General features: G+C 42.8%; 1 pseudogene across 1 annotated transcript; it reads left to right on the top strand.

Annotated features, from left to right (window-relative positions):
• Positions 1 to 3,201: 3,201 nt before the first annotated feature.
• Positions 3,202 to 5,269, top strand: LOC309871122 (RNA-binding protein EWS pseudogene; annotated as a pseudogene). The gene has a single exon. The product of its transcript is annotated as an RNA-binding protein EWS pseudogene (transcript).
• The last annotated feature ends 219 nt before the right edge of the window (positions 5,270 to 5,488 follow it).

Raw genomic sequence — 5,488 nt, 5'->3', positions numbered from 1 at the left:
ATTTTTTATTTTAAGATTTTTTTTAAATGTATTTGACAGAGAGAGAGAGAGATCACAAGTAGGCAGAGAGGCAGGCAGATTGATAAGGGGCAAACAGGCTCCCTCCTGAGCAGAGAGCCCGATGCAGGGCTCGATCCCAGGACCCTGGGACCATGACCTGAGTTGAAGGCAGGGGTTTAACCCATGGAGCGACCCAGGTACCCCTAGTGTAATTATTTTTATACATTGTTGGATTTGATACGCTAAAATTTTGTTGAAGAGTTTTTTTTTTTTTTAAAGATTTTATTTACTTATTTGACAGACAGAGATCACAAGTAGGCAGAGAGGCATTCAGAGAGAGGAGGAAGCAGGCTCCCCGCTGAGCAGAGAGCCCGATACAGGGCTCAATCCCAGGACCCTGGGATCATGACCTGAGCCGAAAGCAGAGGCTTTAACCCACTGAGCCACCCAGGCGCCCCAAGAGTTTTGAAGTATTTAGAGGAATATTGGTTTGTGGTGTTCCTTTCTTGGAATATCTTTATCTGGTTTGATTATTAGGGTAATGCCTGCCTCATAGAATGAATTAGAAAATGTTCCCTTTCTTCTATTTTCTGGGAGAAATTCTAGACAACTAGTATCATTTCTTACTTAAATATTTGATAGAATTCACCTATGAAAACTTTGTTCTTTTGGGGGAGGAGTTTAATTATTGACTCAATTTCTTTATTAGATATAGGCCAATTCTGTTATTTCTCTTGTGAGAAAGAGTTTATATGCTTGGCATACAAACTTCTGACAAATTGTATCTTTATGGAAATCAGTCCTCTTAATTTTCAAATTTGTGAGCATGAAGTTATTTGTAACATTCTTTTATGATCCTTTTAATGGGCATAATATCAGTAGTGATGATCCCAATTTATCATATTAATACTTTGTGTTTTCTCTCTTTTTCTTAGTTATTCTCACCAGAAGTTTATCAATTCTTTTTTTTTTAAGATGTATTGATTTATTTGAGAGAAAGAAAGAGAGCACACACACGTGTGTCCATGAGGGGAGTTGCAGAGGGAGAGAATCTCAAGAAGGCTCCTCACTGAATGCAGAGCCTGACTCAGGAGTTGATCTCATGACCTGAACCAAAACCACTAGCTAGATGCTTAACTGACTGAGCCACCCAAGCATCCCAGAAGTTTGTCAATTCTGTTGTCATTTCCACAGAACTGGATTTAGGTTGCATTGATTTCCTCTATTGATTTGTTCTGAATGTCATTGGTTTCTGTTCTAATTTGTATCTTTCCCTTTATTCTGCATGCTATAATCGTAGATTGCTTTTCACTCTCTAATTTCCTAAGGGGAAAGTGTGTTGTTTAATCTCGAAATATTTTCAGGTATTTTAGCTTTAAGTTATTTCTAGTTCAATTCATTATGGTCTGCAAGAAAACTTGGTATGATTTCTAATTTTTTTAATTTTTTGAGCTGTGTTTCATAACTCTGAATGTGGTTATCTTGGTGAATAGTCCATATAAATTGCAAAGAGTGTGTATTCTGCTGTTATTGAATGATATATTCAAGAAATGTCAATTACATGGGGCGCCTGGGTGGCTCAGTGGGTTAAGCCGCTGCCTTCGGCTCAGGTCACGATCTCAGGGTCCTGGGATCGAGTCCCATATCGGGCTCTCTGCTCAGCAGGGAGCCTGCTTCCCTCTCTCTCTCTCTGCCTGCCTCTCTCTCCATCTACTTGTGATCTCTCTCTGTCAAATAAATAAATAAAATCTTTAAAAAAAAAAAAAAAGAAATGTCACTTACATCCAGTTGATTGATAGTGCCATTCAGTTCAGTTGTATCATTACTGATTTTCTGCCTCCTGGATCTGTCAATCACTGATAAGAGGTGTGTTGGAATCCCCCACAATAATAGTGGATTGGTCTGTTTCTCCTTGTAGATTTATCACCTTTTGTCTCACTTATTTTGACACTTTGTCATTACATGCATACATGTTAAGGATTTTATGTCTTTTTTGGAGAATGCACCCCTTTATCATTATGTAATGCTTCCTCTTTTTAGTGATGATCTCCCTTGTTCTGGATTGTGCTTTGTCTGATATTAGTAGAGCTACTCCAGCTTTCTTTGGATTAATGTTAGCATGGTATATCTTTCTGTATCTGTTTACTTTTAATCTGTGACTTTATATTTAAAATGGATTTCTTGTAGACAGCCTGTGGTTGGGGTTTGAAATTTTTATTCACTTTGTCAGTCTTAGGCTTTTAATTAGTGTATTTATACCATTCATATTTAAAGTGATTATAAATGTGATTAGATTAATGTCTTCCATGTCTGTGGCTGTTTTCATTTATTGAACTTATTATTGTTCTTTAAAAAAATTTCCTCTTTTTTCTGTCTTCTCTTGTTTTAATTGAGCATTTTATATGATTTGATTTTCTTTCCTCTCAGAAGAGTTTTAAAAATTTATGATGGTTTCTCCAAAGTTTTCAATATCTACCTAGAACTAATCTATATCTATTTTCAAATAATTGTGTCCTGATTCATGGATCATGTGGAAGCCTTATAGCAAAGTATTCCTAATCCCTACCTTTGATCCCTTATAACATCACTTATTTCACGTATCTGCATACGAGGTCATCCAATAGTAGTAGTAGTGGCTGTTACTACTTGAACAGGAAGTCAACTAGAAATAAGAAAAAAATAAAAATATTTAATTTTACCTTCATTTTTTCCCCCTTCTCTAATTCTCTTTCTTTATTTACATCCAAGTTTCTTAACTATGTCACTTTCCTTCTCTATGGAGGACTTATTTTATAGTTCTTGCAAGGCCCATCCACTGGTGATAAATTCCTTCAGTTTTGTCTGACAGTCTTTGTTTCTCCTTTATTTTTGAGAGATAATTTCAATGGGTACAGAATTGTTTTGTTTTTATTCCCTGTAGACATATTAAATGTATCTCATTCAGCTCCCCTTCTAGTTGAAAGGATTTTAGATGAGACTTTCAAGGTAATTCTTATCCTTTTTCCTTAATTTTTTTCCTTCTCTTGACAAAATAGGATTTTTTTCTTCCTACAATATTTACCATGAAAATTTGGTAGGGCAAAAATCCATGTAAGTTTGGGGATCTCCCAACATTGAGCCCCAGTAGTTTTTAGTTCTCATGCCAGTCCACATTCAACATTCAAAATTCATTAAAGTGGGAACGAGAAGGAAAGAGAGAAAATGGCGTCCACAAATTACAGTACATACAGCCAAGCTGCAGCCCAGCAGGGCTACAGTGCATATACCGCCTAACCCACTCAAGGATATGCACAGACCACCCAGGCATATGGGCAGCAAAGTTATGGAACCTATGGACAGCCCACTCATGTCAGCTATACCCAAGCTCAGACCACTGCTATGTATGGGCAGACCACCTATGCAACTTCTTATGGACCGCCTCCTGCTGGTTATACTACTCCAACTGCCCCCCAGGCATACAGCCAGCCTGTCCAGGGTTATGGCACTGGTGCTTACGATACCACCACTGCTACAGTCACTACCACCCAGGCCTCCTATGCAGCTCAGTCTGCTTATGGCATTCAACCTGCTTACCCAGCCTATGGGCAGCAGCCGGCAGCCACCGCACCTGCAAGACTGCAGTATGGTAACAAACCCGCTGAGACTAGTCAACCTCAATCTAGCACAGGGGGTTACAACCAGCCCAGCCTAGGATATGGACAAAGTAACTACAGTTATCCCCAGGTACCTGGGAGCTACCCCATGCAGCCAGTCATGGCACCACCATCTTATCCTCCTACCAGCTACTCCTCTACACAGCTGACTAGTTATGATCAGAGCAGTTACTCGCAGCAGAACACCTATGGCAAGCTGAGCAGCTATGGACAGCAGAGTAGCTATGGTCAACAAAGCAGCTATGGGCAGCAGCCACCCACTAGTTATCCCCCCCAAACTGGATCCTACAGCTAGGCTCCAAGTCAATATAGCCAACAGAGCAGCAGCTACGGGCAGCAGAGTTCATTCCCACAGGACCACCCCAGTAGCATGGGTGTTTATGGGCAGGAGTCTGGAGGATTTTCCAGACCAGGAGAAAACTGGAGCATGAGTGGCCCTGATAACTGGGGCAGGGGAAGAGGGGGATTTGATCGTGGAGGCATGAGCAGAGTTGGGCGGGGAGGAGGACACAGTGGAATGGGCGCTGGAGAGCGAGGTGGCTTCAATAAGCATGGTGGACCCTGGTGGACCCATGGATGAAGAACCAGATCTTGATCTAGGCCCACCTGTAGATCCAGATGAAGAGTCGGACAACAGTGCAATTTATGTGCAAGGCTTAAATGGCAATGTGACTTTAGATGATCTGGCTAACTTTTTTAAGCAGTGTGGAGTTGTTAAGATGAATAAGAGAACCGGACAACCCATGATTCATATCTACTTGGACAAGGAAACAGGAAAGCCCAAAGGTGACGCTACAGTGTCCTATGAAGACCCGCCAACTGCCAAGGCTCCTGTGGAGTGGTTTGATGGGAAAGATTTTCAAGGGAGCAAACTTAAGGTATCTCTTGCTTGGAAGAAGCCTCCAATGAGGAGGGGTGGCATGCCGCCTCGTGAGGGCAGAGGGATGCCGCCGCCCCTACGTGTAGGTCCAGGAGGCCCAGGAGGTCCTGGAGGCCCCATGGGTCCCTTGGGAGGCCGTGGAGGAGACAGAGGTGGCTTTCCCCCAAGAAAGCCCCGGGGTTCCCGAGGGAACTCATCCGGAGGAGGAAATGTCCAGCACGGGGCTGGAGACTGGCAGTGCTCCAATCCGGGTTGTGGAAACCAGAACTTTGCCTAGAGAACAGAATGCAACTAGTGTTAGGCCCCGAAGCCTGAAGGCTTCCTTTCACCACCCTTTCCACCTCCTGGCGGTGACCGTGACAGAGGTGACCCTGGTGGAATGCAGGGCGGAAGAGGCGGCCTCATGGACCGCGGTGGTCCCGGTGGGATGTTCAGAGGTGGCCGTGGTGGAGACAGAGGGGGCTTCCGTGGTGGCCGGGGCATGGACCGAGGCGGCTTTGGTGGAGGAAGACGGGGTGGTCCCGGCGGACCCCCTGGACCTTTGATGGAACAGATGAGAGGATGAAGAGGCAGGCGTGGAGGACCTGGAAAAATGGATAAAGGCGAGCACCGTCAGGAACGCAGAGACCGGCCTACTAGACGCAGAGACCCCGCAGAGCTGCATTGACTACCAGATTTATTTTTTAAACCAGAAAATGCTTTAAATTTATAATTCCATATTTATAATGTTGGCCACAAAATTATGATTATTCCTTGTCTGTACTTTAGTATTTTTCACCATTTATAAAGAAACATTAAAACAAGTTAAATGGTAGTGTGCCTTTTTTTTTTCCTTCTTTTAAAAATGGTTGACTAAGACTAAATAATGGGAACCCCTTGTGAGCATGCCCAGTATTATTATGGAGAACCAGAGGGCCTCTAACTGCAATAATGTTCATGGTTGTGATGTTTTCTT

This window comes from Mustela nivalis, assembly GCF_964662115.1.
Source record: "Mustela nivalis genome assembly, chromosome: 8".
Classification (NCBI taxonomy): Eukaryota; Metazoa; Chordata; class Mammalia; order Carnivora; family Mustelidae; genus Mustela; species Mustela nivalis.
The sequence above is the reverse complement of the archived record's forward strand: the minus strand, read 5'-3'. Positions and strand labels throughout refer to the sequence as shown.